This window comes from Schistocerca serialis, chromosome 5 (assembly GCF_023864345.2).
Source record: "Schistocerca serialis cubense isolate TAMUIC-IGC-003099 chromosome 5, iqSchSeri2.2, whole genome shotgun sequence".
Lineage (NCBI taxonomy): Eukaryota > Metazoa > Arthropoda > Insecta > Orthoptera > Acrididae > Schistocerca > Schistocerca serialis.
Window position 1 is genome coordinate 550,479,012 of NC_064642.1, and position 18,522 is coordinate 550,497,533.

An 18,522-nucleotide genomic window follows, 5' to 3' on the forward strand; every position below is an offset into this window, starting at 1 on the left:
ACAACTCTCTACATTGTAATCTACAGCTCAGCCATTTCTTGCACAAATCGCTGTCCAGATATCTATATACAGATTTTCCGTGGTGTACATAGTCAGCTTGATGTTATTTCCGGGATGGTTCCTTCGAAAGATTCCTTTCCCGAATGGAGCTTTTGCTCCTCTGAGGACCTCACCGCCGATACGGCGTTAGAACGTAGTTTTCCTTTTCTGTTTCACTTCTGTAAGTAATGTTACTACCTGGTGATGTAGAAAACTGAAGTTCAACCTCTAAATATGCATATTTTACGGATGTTACACTCTGTGTTTGAGAGTAACTATACGATCAAGTAGTGAGAGAAACAGAGATAGAAAAGGGGGAGGGGGCGGGAAGAAAGGGCGACACAGAGGGATTGTGCCACTTAAGCATGTAACTTAACCGCGCATGCTTCTGCTGCGGGCGGGCGCTGATAACCTCGTTGTTTTGGTGCCCTAAAACACTAATAATCTTCTGCTGCGGCAGGCATCTGCCTGTGACGGTTCGCGAAGACGCGATGGCAGCGCCACAGAGCCATAGCGGTGTTCGGGGTGACACAGCGTCGGCTCCCATACTATAAATAGACGCGTATTTTCGCTTCATAACGCGGGAGGCGCCCAACCACAAATGGCTATCCCCTCTATTCTGCCACTCTTCTGTCCCTGAACAAACATCAGACAGTCTTTTAACCGGTTCTGTGTAGTAGCTATCGCTATCCCCACCCCCCAGGACACTGGAGAAGCTTTCTGTACATGTTCCTTACCACGTACCCTAGCTATAACACCTGACTGATGGTTCGTGCCTTGCTTGCACATTTGTTTATCATGCTTCAGCGTTTATTAACTTTACATTGCATCACACCGCAGTGAGGACGTGTAGAACGTCAAGCATGCCTGACGGAAGACGACAGTTTGATTTGCCCTCGGTGTTTACATCTCCACCTACACAAAACCACTTTGAAGTGCATGGCAGAGGATACTTTCCATTGTACGACGTATTAGGGTATCTTCCCGTACAATTTGCGTGTGGAGCTCAGGGCCACTGATGGCTTAAATGCTTCTGTGCACGCTATTATTTGTCTAATCTTGTCCCTACTGAACACTACAAGTTCAACACGTAATGTGTTGTAATATATTCCCACATTTTCTATTTAGTATTGGTTCTTGAAACTTTTTTAAGTAGGCTTTCGTGGGAGAATCGACTTCGATCTTCAAGCATTTACCACACGAGCTTTTCCGGCATTTCCATAATTCTCTCCCATGGGTGAAACAAACCGGTGACCATTCGTGCTACCATTCATTGTACACATATAAAAGCCGTGTTAGTCCAGTTTCGTATGTGTCGCACAAAGTTAAGCTATATTCCAAGATTGGTGCACGATGTTATGTGGCTGGTTCTTGCTTTTCAAGTTATTTAATTTTCTCAACACCGTACCCAGTCTGCTACCAGTTTTACCTACAACTTAGCCTCTGTGAGCATTCCACTTCATATCACCACAAACAGAAGATTTTTGTGTGAGTTGACTCCTTCCATCGGTGAGTCATTAATATTGATATAAGATACTACGTCTTTATATTTTTTGGAGTGCATAATATTGCATTTATAACCATTTAAAGCTATTTGCTTCTGTCTCGGGTTCTTCGGCCGACGTTCGTCTGATGATTCTACTGACGTTTCGCCAGCACGAGTGGCTGGCACTGTCAAAGCTTCACCCTCCATTGCCGGTGGTGAACTGGAGCCGAGCTCGCGGGCGCAGACTATATGTACCTGGCGCGCCAACGTCCGAGGGCTTCTCCGCGGTCATTTTCGCTGCCGTTCTCCTCTTGCTACCTGCGACGGTCGTTCGCTAGAGTGTGGGAAGCCAAGATCCGTTTACCTTAAGACTTTCCTCTTTCTTGTTGAAGCTGTTCCCGTGTTTGTGTATTTCTACAGCTTCTCTAAACAAGCGGGTGTGATAGTGCTTCTCTATAGCCAGAAATTCCGTGTCGGTGAATTTTTTTATGTGGTCCGTCTCACTAAGCGCGTGCTCTGCCACGGCCGATTTCTCCACCTGCCCCAATCTGCAATGTCGCTTATGTTCTTTGATCCTGGTGTTGACTGATCGTCCAGTCATTCCGACATAAACTTTTCCGCATGTGCATGGTAAGCAGTATATTCCCGACATTGCAAGTGGGTCCCTTTTATGCTTTGCCCACTTGCAATGTCGGAAATATACCGCTTACCACCCAATTCAGCGAAAAGTTTATGTCGGAATGGTTCAATGGCTCTGAGCACTATGGGACTTAACATCTGAGGTCATCAGTCCACTAGACTTAGAACTACTTAAACCTATCTAACCTAAGGGCAGCACACACATCCATGCCCGAGGCAGGATTCGAACCTGTGACCGTAGCAGCAGCACGGATCCGGACTGAAGCGCCTAGAACCGTTCGGCCACAACGGCTGGCTATGTCGGAATGACTGGACGATCAATCAACACCAGGATCAAAGAACATAAGCGACATTGCAGGTTGGGACAGGTGGAGAAATCGGCCGTGGCAGAGCACGAGGCTGAGTGAGACCGACAATGTAATAAAATTCACCGACACGGAAGTTCTGGCTGTAGAGAAGTACTATCACACCCGCTTGTTTAGAGAAGCTGTAGAAATACACAAACACGGGAACAGCTTCAACAAGAAAGAGAAAAGCCTTAAGGTAAACGTATCCTGGCTTCCCATACTGCAGCGAACGACCGTCGCAGGTAGCAAGAGGAGAACCGCACCGGAAATGGCCGCGGTGAAGCCCTCGGACGTTGGCGCGCCAGACACATACAGTCTGCGGCCGCGAGCTCGGCTCCAGTTCACCACCGGCAATGGAGGGTGAAGCTTTGACAATGCTAGCCACTCGTGCTGGTGAAACGTCAGTAAAATCATCAGGCGAACGTCGGCCGAAGAACTCGAGACAGAAGCAAATAGGCAGTTTGTCAACAACTGGCCACGAAAGCCTGAACAATTTTGCATTTAAAGCCAATCTTTGCACCACTTCGACATCTTATCAAGATAATATCTGAACAAAGTGGGGTAAAGTGGCGACTCTAAGGGAAACTGAATTTTCATCGAACCGTGGTCACTGATGGAAACTCACCGCTTAAGTATTTTGAATTTACATACATGTATTATATCACGATCAATGTTTACAAGGAAAAAATATACACGGCGAGTCAAAATTATGTGAACATTATTTGAGAGAAAGCCTTTACTCACACTTCTCCGTATACAGAGCCTCATCCTGACTATCAGCCAGATTAATGCACTCCAAGCAACGCCCAATAGTACAATTTAGTGGCACAACAAACATTTCTGAAGAACTTTTCATTCTCTCGAGTTCTTCGAGTCTCTCGTTCTGAACCGTACATGCGCTCCTTTATCATACCCCATAAGCAGAAGTCACAAGCCATGAGATTAAGAGATTGGGGAGGCCACAACATCGGTCCATCGCTACCAATCCAGCGGTATGAGAAACGTTTGATCAAGGTAAGCAAGAACGGAACGAGCAATACGGGGCTGTGTACCATAACGTTGAAATACCCTTCTCGTCTAAATTGTAGGAGCGTGTTATTGCTGATAATCTCGTTCAATAGTAGTAATGTGCATTCACCGTTGGGGTTGTAAAGAAAAATGGACCAAGTACACCAGTTGCGGTCATGGTACACCACACATTTACCTTCGGGGATGTACTTTCTTCCTCACTAACGATACGTGGATTTTCAGTACCCCAGAAAATTGTGTTGTGACGATTAACATGGCCACTGGCATAAAAGATAATTTCCTCACCGTAAGTCATTTGCCTGACAGTGCCCGGCTGCATCCGTGACATTCCTGCCAGAATCTCACAGCGTTCTCCTCGTACCTGTTTCTGCCGAACAGTCAAATCTCGAACGATTTATAGGTGATATGGGTACATGCCAAGGCCCTTGAATAGAATTCTGTTCATTGTCCTCTGTGCAGTCCCTGTTTCCAGATTGCAACGTCTCGTTCATTTTGATGGACTCCGTAGTATGGTCTCCTGCAGTATAGCGATGTTCACTTCTACCAATTCTAGGTCGCCCCACATTTTCGTGATAATTGTCTGCTACTGATCTAGTTGCTACAAACTTCTGATAAATGCTAGAAATTGCTAAACGAGATGGTGGCCGTCTGTCTGGAAATCTTTCTGCAAACCTTCAGCCCACTTCTGTCGCCGACTACACAACTTCCATTAAGCTTGCAACCACTCTTCTCTGCTCCAAACGTGAGTCTGTCAGCCATTGGTAGTAACGGCCTGGAATAGGGAGCGAAACAAAATTAAGTTTGTTCACATAACTTTGTTTCGCCCTGTATGGGACATACATGCATTTTTCTGAAGCCATACATAGTGTCTATTTTCCCAGCCTAACGGGGTAAAATGGCCAGTGCAGACATACATACGCTGAAACTGGACAGCAACCCTTTTCGAGTGAGATAACATCACCGGCTTGGCCTCTTCCTTTTTAATCAAACACTTTGCTGTTCTTGAACTGATCTTTCAACCTCATAAATATGATGAGCAGGATGAAATTATTTTTAACTGTTTTATGGGAATCAGACGCCCTTGTTAAAAGCTTGCCCTCTAGCCATTGAGGTAAGTTTCCTAGGAGTAATATTAGGATGCTGTCTGTGCCTGCCATATCTGACTGTTTGTTAAAACGAAGTGGTGTTTTGTTCCACTCTGCCAACTCGAATGCAAATCTCCATAGATCTTTCACCGCAAATCCATAAAATCACTTTTCCATTTCGAAAACATAATCAAGAATTTCTTGTTCTTGTTTTTTATTGAACACTCTCCATAATGTTCTCATAATCCTTTTACCACTTACTACAACTCTGTTTCTTCCTTGGGCTGTCCTTTTCATTGAATTACCTGGAGCACTAAATTGATTTGCTGCTGTAGAAGAAGGCATGTTATCATTCTTTACTGCCTCAGTCGCGTTTTCTCTAGCAACAGGGTCCCATGCTTCTTGCTCTGACGTCCCAAAATATTGTCTAGCTGACCTGATGCACTAGTATCTGGAAGAATACCAAGTGATTGCAGGAGATCTTTTTCAATCGGATTTTTTTATTAAGCCAAATAGAAGAGAGACAGTTTTCAATAATCTTGTGGGGTCGGGGGGGGGGGGTCAAACACAGGACTCCAGATGGCAGAGCTGAAACCAGGACCCACTGCGCCGAATTTTGTCAGGAGGCTGAGCAAGCTCGTCTAGGGGCAGCTAATTTACAGTACTCGATGGGTGAAGCGTAAATTTGGCATGCCGCAGTGTGCTGTCCCGCGAGTTAAGCTGGCTCAGCAAACTCCTGGTATGCCGACGCCGCTGCTTCCGTCATCAAGGTCGCCCGCCGATGACTGCGCTCTCCCGGTCGTCATCCGCCATTGCATTGTGACTGGCGCTGCTTCACTGCCTGTGATTCCAGAGACTGCTACAGTCCCTGGACCTCGCCGTCCTCCACCCTGTTTGGTCTGCTCTGTCTGACTATGGGACGAAGGTGGGTGTACTGGTCACCCGCGGCATTCAGGCTGCCACTGCTCCCAGGACAGGACCGAACTCGAACCCGCGCCCTCCTGGATGCTGTGCCACAACTTGCCACTAGTGGTGCTTGCCGGATGACAACACCCACGGCCGTCTCTGGTGCTGCTGCAGTGCTGCTGTGCCTCCCACAGCGTATGCCTTGCCCGGACACTGGTCTGCCTGGTGGGAAGTGAACGTGGCCCATAGACTGGAGTGGAACCGAGCCCCTCCTGGACCCACTGCAGACCACTGTCACTGCCGTCTTTCAGGCAGACCGTGCAATCTCCAAGTTTCAGGCTGCCATTCCATCCCATCCCGGTGTTGTGGCCCGGGAGGCAGAATATAGCCCAAACAAGAACATAGAAAACAGAACACAAGTTTATGCAGAATACTTATAACATTGCTGCCAGACTGGCCCCTATAAGCGAAGACCAGCACAGGTCTTTCCCGGCACTCGACTGACATGGCACACTCTGTCCCAAGCTAAAATTGCCCGTCTATTTATATTGGTTTCTCCCTTGCTTCTGATGTAGTGTCAGAGATAGAAACTATGGCAGGGATAAATTCCCACACGTCAGCCACTTACAAATCGCCACTCTTGGCTCTGGCCTAGTGCCCCGCCTAATACATCACAATAACTTAAAGAAACGCTGCAGTTTTCTGCCTCATTGTTGCTCCACTCAAAACAAATCATGTGTGCAATACCGCCGTCGCAGCTCCATGTCCGTGAGTGCCATGTTTACTTTGCCTGGCCCACTGGGTGCCGACTGTTACCACACTCAGTCAGCGGCCCCAGATTTCAACTGCGCCTTCATTGAATTTTGGTAAAATTTCCCTTTCCCTTGCCTGGGACTGACACTAGCACAGCACACCTCGCCCCTTTCAACAAGATCTGTCCCGAATCGAGATAAAACATACGTGACCTGTGGCTGCATAAACATACCTTGTTCACAAAACTTACATTTTACAGACTAAAACTAATGAGATCATCAAAACATTAACTCTACACCTATACACTGTTTACACTGGTTACCCATGCTGTAGGCAACTGATGTATTGGCACCTCCTCTACTGGTGCATGTTTTCACCTTCTCCACAAAGCTATACTCAAGTATAATAGAAAAAGGCACACCCTGTGGCTGAAATGCTCACTGTCATTATTCTGTCGCTCCGATGCTGTTGTAACGTTCGAACGTGTTCCAATACTTTATTAACTGTGATAGATCCTTCCTGTACATTAATAAAGGCATGCAACGTTTCCAAAAACACTGGGTTTAATGTGGTTTAAATATGTCAGATTCTGCACTGGTAATATCTCTAGAACCCCTTCCGGCTAAAACAACATTCCCTGTGACAAAGTTAAAGCTGTTTCTCCCGTACGTGATGCTGGAAGATGGAAATCCTCCCCTACAATCTCACAAACCGTGCCATTTATAATTATTCCACTCTGCCGCAGTTGCAACCTCCTTATTTTATCCGCTCTCTGATTGGTATAACAAGTGACCAATATCAGCGTAAATACCGAATATAACCAATGACTCTCTCCCTTCTGGAAGTAGGAATGTGTCGATAACACCTCTTTCTCACAATGTGAGCCGTTCTTCATCCCCAGGAACAATCCAACTTCGCATGAACTAGTATCCAAAAAAACTGCTCGATTAGGGCAAATCATCACACGTCCCTGCAAAGAAAAGGAACGAAACATGCCCGTATCACCCCTTTCCACTACAACATCGTACGACATCCTCAAAAATTCCCGATAGTTCACTCTTCCCCTATCGAATTCTCTGAAAAAAAAAATAGTCACCCCCATGTTGTTTGTTGTTGTGGTCTTCAGTCCTGAGACTGGTTTGATGCAGCTCTCCATGCTAATCTATCCTGTGAAAGCTCCTTCATCTCCCAGTACCTACTGCAACCTACATCCTTCTGAATCTGCTTAGTGTATTCATCTCTTAGTCTCCCTCTACGATTTTTACCTTCCACGCTGCCCTCCAATGCTAAATTTGTGATCCCTTGATGCCTTAGGACATGTCCTACCAACCGATCCCTTCTTCTAGTCAAGTTGTGCCACAAACTTCTCTTCTCCCCAATCCTATTCAATACCTCCTCATTAGTTACGTGATCTACCCACCTAATCTTCAACATTCTTCTGTAGCACCACATTTAGAAAGCTTCTATTCTCTTCTTGTCCAAACTATTTATTGTCCATGTTTCACTTCCATCCATGGCTACACTCCATACAAATACTTTCAGGAACGACTTCCTGACATTTAAATCTATACTTGATGTTAACAAATTTCTCTTCTTCAGAAACGCTTTCCTTGCGATTGCCAGTCTACATTTGATATCCTCTCTACTTCGACCATCATTAGTTATTTTGCTCCCCAAATATTTAAAAAACCTTAACTACTTTAAGTGTCTCATTTCCTAATCTAATTCCCTCAGCATCACCCGACTTAATTCGACTACATTCCATTATCCTCGTTTTGCTTTTGTTGATGTTCATCTTATATCCTCCCTTCAAGACACTATCCATTCCGTTCAACTGCTCTTCCAAGTCCTTTGCTGTCTCTGACAGAATGACAGTGTCATCGGCGAACCTCAAGTTTTTATTTCTTCTCCATGGATTTTAATTCCTACTCCGAATTTTTCTTTTGTTTCCTTTACTGCTTGCTCAATATACAGATTGAATGACATCGGGGAGAGGCTACAACCCTGTCTCACTCCCTTCCCAACCACTGCTTCCCTTTCATGCCCCTCGACTCTTATAACTGCCATCTGGTTTCTGTACAAATTGTAAATAGCCTTTCGCTCCCTGTATTTTACCCCTGCCACCTGCAGAAGTTGAAAGAGAGTATTCCAGTCAACAGTGTCAAAAGCTTTCTCTAAGTCTACAAATGCTAGAAACGTAGGTTTGTCTTTCCTTAATCTTTCTTCTAAGATAAGTCGTAAGGTCAGTATTGCCTCACGTGTTCCAACATTTCTACGGAATCCAAACTGATCTTCCCCGAGGTCGGCTTCTACTAGTTTCTCCATTCGTCTGTAAATAATCCGCGTTAGCATTTTGCAGCTGTGACTTATTAAACTGATAGTTCGGTAATTATCACATCTGTCGACACCTGCTTTCTTTGGGATTGGAATTATTATATTCTTCTTGAAGTCTGAGGGTATTTCGCCTGTCTCGCACATCTTGCCCGCCAGATGGTAGAGTTTTGTCAGGACTGGCTCTCCCAAGGCCATCACCCCCATACAATGACAAAAACTAAAACAACAAACAAGAAAAACGCAACTATTATCGGATCCACCAAAATGCGAGAAAAAGAGAGCGAAAAAAACACACACACAAAAAACAAAACGCATATTATCCCTTGATTCAAAAACACTGAATGTAAACATGCCATACAATATTACACATACAATAATTTACCCCCTCCGTGACCATAACGCAGACGGAACATTATGTGTGCACTGTTGTCCTTCCTCCTAGACCTTCTTCTTCTGTTTGCTTTGCCTAGCCTCTGCAATCGGGTCATTTCCTTGTAACTGAGGTAATCCATCCACCATTCCATTAAAAGGTTTTACTCTACCCACGTGGATATTGGATGTTTTTGTTGGCAGCTGCACTTTAACATTCACAAGCAAAGTCATCCCCACGACATGGTATGGTCTATGGTACTTCGTCAAGTACTTTCTCGTCTTTCCTTTAGGTGTATATGGATTCATGATTAATACCAATTAACCTAACTTGTTCTGTGGTAAAGGTACCAACCGCTTATTCGGTTCTTCCTGCCTCTCTAAAGCTTTTGTATTGGCCTTCTGTACCCTCTTCCAGACTTCCCATATTATTCGTGCAAATTCCCTCATTGCGTACCCTTTAGCTCCAGATTTCGGACATAGGACATCAAATGGCGATGGCATCTTTCTTCCATATACCACCTCGAACGGTGACATACCGACCTCCAAATGTATTTTAGTGTTATAACTCGATACCACGTATGGAAGATAAATGTCCCACTTATCAAGGCTTCCATCCACATAATAACTTAGCGTTTTGAAATTGTCCTATGTACTCGCTATGTCCTCCCTTTCGCCTGCAGATGAAATGGACCTGTCCATAATTTTTTAATTCTCGATAGACGACACAACTGCGATATTAATTCGGACATGAAGTTCGTTCCCTGATCCATAATTATGGTATCAGGCACCTCAAACTTCAATTTCAAGATACTGACTAAAGCTTGTGCTACCGTACTTGCCTGCTGGTCTGGTATTGCGACCATGGCTAGAAAGCTTGAAAAGCGATCAATTATAGTTAAAACGTAACGATTCCCTGTCGGTGTTTTGTTGTATGGCCCGCAAATATCCAGCCCAATAAATTCGAATGTTTTCGAAGCCTCTGGTAACCGTTGCAATGGAATTCTTGTGCGTGCACCCGCTCGCTGCACACACAGCACACAATTTGCTACATATTGTACGCCACCATAATCGTTCTGCTACTTGTCTTCCCATTGCTCGGCAACCACCATGCCCCGAGAACACATGATCATGGGCCTGATTTAAGACTTCCTCTCTCAAACTCTTTGGTACCACTACCCGTGGTATGCACTTGGTAACTCTACACAATAAATTTCCCACCACAATGAAATGTGGTTGAGTTCTAAAACTCTGGCAAACCTCATCCTCTGCTTGTGCCCTTTGCCATTCCACGACACTCTTACCCATTACTTCTAATGCAGCTAACCTCTGACTTAATGCATCCGCATTCCCATGTTTCTTCCCTGCATTATGAATTACTTCATTGTCAAATTCACTTAATTTTAGAGTCCACCGTGTTAACCGACTAGAAGGATCCTTGAGTCCCAGTAACCATCTCAATGCTGCTTGATCCATTACGACCTTAAACTTCCTACCATAAAGGTATCAACGAAAATACGTTAATCCATATATTACAGCCAACATCTCCTTTTCCATTGTGGAATAATTCTGCTCTGCCCTATTTAACTGTCTAGAAGCATACTCCACCGGATGCTCCTGTCCATTCACCATTTGCCCCAAAACACATCCTACTGCGCCATTTGAAGCGTCACATGATAAGATGAAATCTTCTTCAAAATTCGGAAACACCAGCACTGGACCAGAAACTAATCTCATCTTTAATTCATCGAAAGCTTCCTGACATTCCTCTGTCCATGAAATTTGACCCCTTTCTTTAAAAGCTTTGTTAATGGCTCGGCTATTTTAGTAAATTCTTTTACAAGTTTACGATAATATGAACATAACCCAATATAAGATTGTAATTGCTTCGTTGTATGCAGTGTCAGAAACTTTGAACTGCCTCTGATAACCGAGGATCGGTCTGAATCCCTTGTTTATGCATCTGCACATAATTACATTTTCCTAAACTTAACGTTAACCGTGCCGACCGCAATCTTCTAAAGACTTCTCTTAAATGTGATACATTTTCTGGTATATCCTTCGAAAATACTATAATGTCATCTGGGTAAACCATACATGTCTTTGGTTTCAATCCTCTTAAAGGCCCATCTAATAATCGCTGAAAAGTTGCCAGTTCAGTCTTCAACCCGAACGGCATACGTATATACTGACAGTGTCCCCCAAGAACAGTAAAAGCTGTTTTTGCGCTGTCCTCTGCCGCTACTTCCAACTGACGGTATCCACACCGTAAATCCATCATTGTAAAATACTTACATTGTCCCAGATTGTCCAATGTGTCCGTGATATTCGGAATCGGATATGCGTCCGAAATGGTTTTCGCATTCAGAAACCTATAATCACAACAAAACCTATATTTCCTAGTACCATCCACTGATTTCTTAAGTGCGAGAACTATATTGCTTGAATATCGACTATCGCTATGCTCTATGATTCCATTCCGTAGTTGTTGTTCTATAAACTCCTCTAGTAGTCGTTGCATATGACGTGCTATTCTATACACTGGTGTAGTATCCTCCGTTGGTATGTGATGCTTCGTAATCGGTGTTGCCGTTAACCTACTCTCCGTTCTGTATAAATAGATAAACGTCAATAATAATTCCTCCTACGCGACCCTGTAGTCTCCCTGCAAATGCTGTAATTTTCCCCTTAATTGCGCTGCATCGACGTTTTGCTTATGGCTCGCCTCTAAATCCTGCCTATTGAGGTCATCTTCATCAAAAAACCCCAACGTGGCCAATAACAACAAGCTAAAATCCGCTCTGCCGAAGTTATCTATACTTACAGGAACCTTATAAGCTCCTTGCACATAACTTGCGTGAGCTAAACTCCTCCGCACAAAACAGAGCGTATTATCCAACTTCTCATTACTCGAGAGTGGCTCCACCATGCACAACGTATCCTTTGGTAAGTCCGTATTTATCGAAACCCAAACTTCCCTGTACCTGCTAGTATGTTGTCCTGCTGACCTTTAATGAATCCATTCGCAGTTTAGCTGGCGTCACCTTCATGTCAAGTGCGCCAGATGACATTCGTCCATTTGCAACCGTTTCACCCATGCGAAACATTGTTCCACCGAGTTCCACTGTTTGTTGCCAAAGACCTATCCTCGCACGATGTTTGCCAAAGAAGTCCAGTCCGAGAATCACCGAATACCCCTCATCCACACATGGTAACACCTCTACCTGCTCACTAAACTTAGTTCCTGCGATCACGAATTGAAGTACCGTCGTACCCAATGACTCCACTTTATTATCTCCCACCCCTCGTAACCTATAATGTGATGGCTCAAGCCTTCTCCTCCTAACCAGGTCAGCACTAATAACAGACACGTGTGCCCCCGTGTCAACCAGAAACGTTTGTTCCCTTCCATTCACGAAGCCTAATAAGCAGCATTCCGTCTGTGCACCTACAAGCGCATTACCTAATTTCACTGGGACTAGTCTCCGACGGTTGAAGCAGTCCCGTTCTCGTTTAACGGCTGCTGCCGCCGAGGTTCCCCCCTACTTTTACTCCTGCAGTTCACTGTCCGGGGACTCATTTTCCCACAAGAGTAACACCGCAGCTGACGCTGACATTGCCTCCTAATGTGCCCTACCTGTTCACAACCAAAGCACTTAATTTCCACTGCTAGATCTCTATGCTCCACCCTTTGCTTCGTTGCGTATTCTACCTCCTCCAAGTATGTGGCAATACTTAGAGCCACTGCAAGATCACTGGGATTCTCCATTCTCCCCGACGTGACATCTCCGGCGGTACTCCCCGCAAAAACACATCTAACGCCCTGTTCTCGGCCTCTTGTAACAGCACCCTATTTGTCTCCCCATTCTGTGATAGTTCGAACGTTTGTGCATTCAGTTTTCGAATCCTGACTGAGAAAACCTCCACAGCCTCATTTCTTCTCATAACTAACGTACTTAAATTTTCACGAAAAAACCTGGTACTATTCTGGCGTAACCCAGCCTCAAGCTCTGAAAACGTCCCCACATTGTTCAACGTTTCATGGTACAATATGTACGACTTGGCCTCCCCTATTAAGTGTAACTTCGCCACTCTCAACATTACAACATCCGACCACCCATTGACCTCAGCCATTGTGATAATGTCATTAATGAATACAGATACATCCTCTGTTGCTGTACCCGAAAAGGCGTTAATCAATGCCGCAACTGATGGGTCAAATGGTCTATGACACCCGACGTCCGTTCCCCTACTCGCAATGCCTCAAATCTCCCTGCTAATTCTTCATATTTTTCTTTGCCACTTATCCTCACCTCTGACAATACCCGAATTTGGTCTGTTAGAGCGGCTACAGCTTTTGCTGTAGTCACTGCTGCAGCCTCTGCTGCTTGCCGTGTTTCCACCATTCTTGTTTATAGCTCCACTGTTGCCATTAATTTCACTCTGCTACTAGTTAAACTTGGGTCTTGTGGCGAATCATCGCCCATCTACATTCTGAACAATTGCACGCCAAATGAACAAATCTCTTACAAACAAAACATTTCTTTGGCACCCATTTTGTACATGGTAATCAGTGGCCTGATAGGTTACAAAAATTACATCGCTTAGGTGCTATGTTATCATGTCCCCCATTTCCCCTGAATCCAGATAAATCTACAGGCCCTTCTGGCCTTACAGAAGACACCTTTGAAAAGTCCATCCTAATTAACAAAAGAATGACACATAAAACATAAATCAAATGTCACTCACCCCTCCACATCGTACTCATGTGCAGGTGAACAGTCCTGCTTCTCTCCCTTCCAAACAACAAGACATAACAAGAAGTGCACGACCACCCATCATGAACGCAACCAAACACCTCAACTACCCCTCTACACAGGCACACCTCAGCGCTACTTGCTTGACATAAGATGTGGGAGTGGAAATCCGGGCCGACCGGAGTGGCCGAGCGATTCTAGGCGCTACAGTCTGGAACCGAGCGACCGCTACGGTCGCAGGTTCGAATCCTGCCTCGGGCATGGATGTGTGTGATGATCTTAGGTTAGTTAGGTTTAATTAGTTCTAAGTTCTAGGTGACTGATGACCTAAGAAGTTAAGTTGCATAGTGCTCAGAGATATTTTTTTGGAAATCTGGTACCAGCATTGTATCCAATCCCACTTCTGACACCACTGTTGCGAGGTCGGGGGGGGGGGGGGGGGGGTCGAACTCAGGACTCTAGATGGTAGAGCTAAAGCTGGGACCCACTGCACCGTATTTTGTAAGGAGGCTGAGCAATCTTAAGAGCGTCAAGAGGCAATGCAGAGTGATACAGCGGCACTCGGTAAGATTTGTTTATTCAGATAATTTGCAGGACTCGATGGGTGAAGCGTAATGTCAGCGTGCCGCCGCACACTGTCCCGCAAGTCCAGCTGGCTCAGCAAACTCCTGGTATGCTGACACCGCTGCTGCCGTCATCAAGGTCGCCCACTCATGGAAGTCGGCAGTGCTCTCCCAGTCGCCACACACTGGGGCGTTGTGACTGGCGCTGCTCCGCTGCCCGTGATTCCGGAGACTGCTACAGTCCCTGGACCTCGCTGCTCTCTGCTCCGTTTGGCCTGATCTGTACGACCATGGAATGAAGGTGGCCCTTGGGCCGCCGCTGCTTCCAGGACAGGACCAAACTCAAACCCGCGCCCTCCTGTATGCTGTGCTGCTAGTGGTACTTGATGGATGGCGACACCTGCCGCCGTCTCTGGCGCTGCTACAGTGCTGCTGTGCCTTCCGCAGTGTAAGCGTCTCCTGGACCTCAGTACACCAGGTGGGAAGCGAATGTGGCCCGTTATGAGCTGAGTATTATCCGTAGAGTTGGGTGCGTGAGCCGTTTGCATTGCGAAGTGAAGGGTGTGAGGTTGGATATTTTGGAAGAAATGTAAATTTTTAAACACTTACTATATGACAAAAATAACGTTCATAATAAGCAGCTGCAGCTGCGAAACAAAAAGTTTTTTGAAGGTTTTGAACCGTTATTCCATACGCCATAATTTTAGGGAGTAATCATTATACCCTTGCCAACATGTTTCTATCACTCCTGTTTGCTGAATAGCTGGGATTATCTGGTATTTCAAACCCGTAGTTATCCTCATGGGGTCAAGTTCGATGATGAGCCCGATTATGCTAGATTGGCTTAAAATAGTAAACGCATTGCTCCCTTCACTTCTGATGTCCAACAAATTGTTACAAATGTTAATACAGTAGACATATCTTTGTTCCGTGCAGGATAACGTATACGTCATTTTCGTTAGCCATTGAAACAAGAGAACGAGCACACTGCTGGACATAAAACAGGGTGTTGTAAAGAATTTAACTTACAATTCGGAAAGAATTTGACACAAAGAATTGTTACTACTAACAAGTTATGATCGCGACATGACTAACAATATGCCAGCAAGCAGTTGCATTGCGTCTCACCAATATTATCTCGTGGTACAGTTGTACAGCGTATCCCAGTCGGCCAACAGCATCACCAACACATCCAGCCTTTCGCACGCTCAGTCTTCAACTGCTCGTTCACTCCTCTACACAGGTGAGAGGATCCACTTTTTGGCGCATACCGGCCGACCACAGCTCCAGCTTCACGGTAACACGACGGCTCAATCGGCTCGAGTCCAAAGCACTGTCTGTGGATTCCTCGTCTGTCCGTTTTAATGGACAGATTCTCTAGAAAGATATTGAAACTTCTAACGCGAAATTTCAGCAAGCAATGAAAACGCATGCCTACGATTTCTGCGGAAAAGATCTTTCCATCTGCGTGCCCCAAGTCACGTGCGCCAAAATAGAGAGGGCCGATGTCCTCTGCCACCATCTCTCTCCTTGCTCTTCGATTCCTCCCCCTGCTTCTGTCCTGTGCATTCCAACGGTTCAGCCCCCCGTTTCTAAGCTTGGAGTGAGCAAAGAATTCGCCTTAGCCCATTGCCAGACTAAGAGTATGGATTTCATGCAAGAAAGACAGGGAGCATTCATGAGATGGAGGTTGCTGATCATAAAGGCTTAAATGAAACACGTGAACCGCAGATCACTTCTGATGGGCATGGTCCGAGTAGAAATAATGCCACATGAAAATGATGAAAAACCGTATCAAGTTGGTAGGCTATTGAAAGATGTTCTAAAATAAACGGATGTCTTTAAAGTGTTTTGTAACAAAAAGAAGCCAAGGCCCAGAGGAATCGGAGACTTTTTCCACCTACGAGCAAGACATAAAAAAACTTGGGTATTCTCAAAAACAGTTAGGGGGGGAAGCCAGGAACCATTTGTGAAATTTGTACGCGAAAATCCTGCGCATTCGTGGAACAAAGAATTGAGATGATGATCTAGGACGGTGACTTTGAAATTCTCGGAACAGCGCAGTCTACAAGGTAGCCAGTTGTGGAATGATTTTTGCACAGTTTTTGATGAGAGAAAATAGTAATATAATGCCATTGGCTAGAGCTGGACCCATTCGTTTTTTCTCATTGGTGGGTGATTTTTGATGTGAACTCAGGGCAGAGCGGGGACGAGAGTCGCAGTTCTTCACTGTGGAAATCCGATAACGACAGACACTCTTCTCTTGGGGAATTCCCGCTGTTTGTGAGGCAGCCCGAACTGGCAGACCAGTCCCAATGACATCCATTTTCACCATCCACAGTGTACTCGTCAGCGCACAACAGTTGTGAGAACATCTGGTGGCATCGGCTGGTCAATATGGAATGAAGTTCGAGGTTTTACAAAATTTCATTAAATTTATATAGGCTCACTCATGATCAGGAGGACAGGCATAATTTCATGGCTAATTACATTTCTCTTTCTAGTATGATCACACAATTTTTGTAACTCAGTACTAAGGTCACCTTGAAACTTCCCCTTTGAATGTAAAGAATGACTGTGCTGGTAAAACTTCTACGTTACTTGATTTTCAAACTCCAGAGTGAAACTGAAAGTACTGAGACTGCTTTATCTTTACTTATTCTCAACATTTCTAAACTGACACACAATATTTTAGCACAACGCAATCTGACTTTTAATAATCCCTACAAAAGAATAGCCCTGACTAACAATAACCTATTCCCTTCATGAATCACTTACCTCATAAAATCTTCGTTACTCTAACTACTGCAATACAGCGAGCGCCAGTACTGCCAGCTAAATAAAAGATTCTAACTACTGATAGGCGTATAGTTAGCAAATGAAAGATTTTGACAGAGAACAAACAATGTATTTACCTTAATAGCGTTCAAAAGTCATTATATATATATTCGTCACATCCAGTTTAACAAATTTCTTTTTCTGAAGGACACACGTCCAGATCGTCCGCTCATATTAACATCTCATAACTCTGGCATCTCTCCCCCCACATCCACCACTGCTGGCGGGTCATATCCAACTACCCAACGCTAGAGGCTGTTCACATCCAACAGCCCAACACTACGCTTTCGAATAACTTCCAACTACGAGTCCAACCAGCCACAGACTGCACACATCGCAGTCAGCGATTTTAATAGAGAGCGCTACGTGACGTTACCCACATAAAAACCTAAACAGCCTACTTACAGCCTCTTCTTTTAATCCGACCATGGCTATGTCTGCACTGAATTACTAATGTTAGGAAGTTGCTTCCTACTGACCCAGATTCCTTGTTAGATAATCTACAAACTTACCAGTGTCTATCATAATTTTTATAATTTATGTTCATGTTTCAATTAGATGTTTCTTGTCACCTACTCGACTAAATTCTATGTTATGCCTTCTTAATCTTTGCACACTGAGCAGTGAGCAGTTCAAAATAAAAACTGAGTTCACTTGGACCACATTTTTGATGTCATAATTAGCGAATCTCTTTCTCATGCAATTTATTAATACTGAATTAATATCCAAGACTCAGTACCAATATCACCTCTTTTTTAATATTATTAATTAAAATCTATTGCGTAACATTTTTATTGAGTACCTAAGCTCTTCAGGGAGTGATCTGCCCCTCAGCAGCCCAACTGATCCATATCATGATACCATTCCAGAAGGAAGACTCAGCTCGATTGGCTCTTCGCAATTTCAGTTTAGGACGTGCCAGCTCACACTGATCAGCTAGGATATTGTAACCACCGCCCACTGCGAGACTGAATGCCGCCTAGTGGTGTTTCGAGCACGCGACGTGGCGAGGAAAGTATATGTGTGCAGTAGAGAGGAATGGGGAATCACTCTAGCAACGACGCTGGCCGTTATGGCCGAGCGGTACTAGCCGCTTCAGTCCGGAACCGCGCTGCTGCTGCCGTCCCAGGTTCGAATCCTGCCTCGGGCATGGATGTGTGTGATGTCCTTAGATTAGTTTGGTTTTAGTAGTCTAGGGGGCTGATGACCTCAGATGTTAAGTCCCATAGTGCTCAGAGCCATTTGAACCATCTAGCAACGACACAGGCCGAAATAGGGGAATTCCGCTGACATAAGCGTGTTGGACAAAGGGCAGACTGTTATGATCGGGCCCCTTGAGAACCAGAATCTCGCAAGCGGCGAAACTGGTCAGCTGTC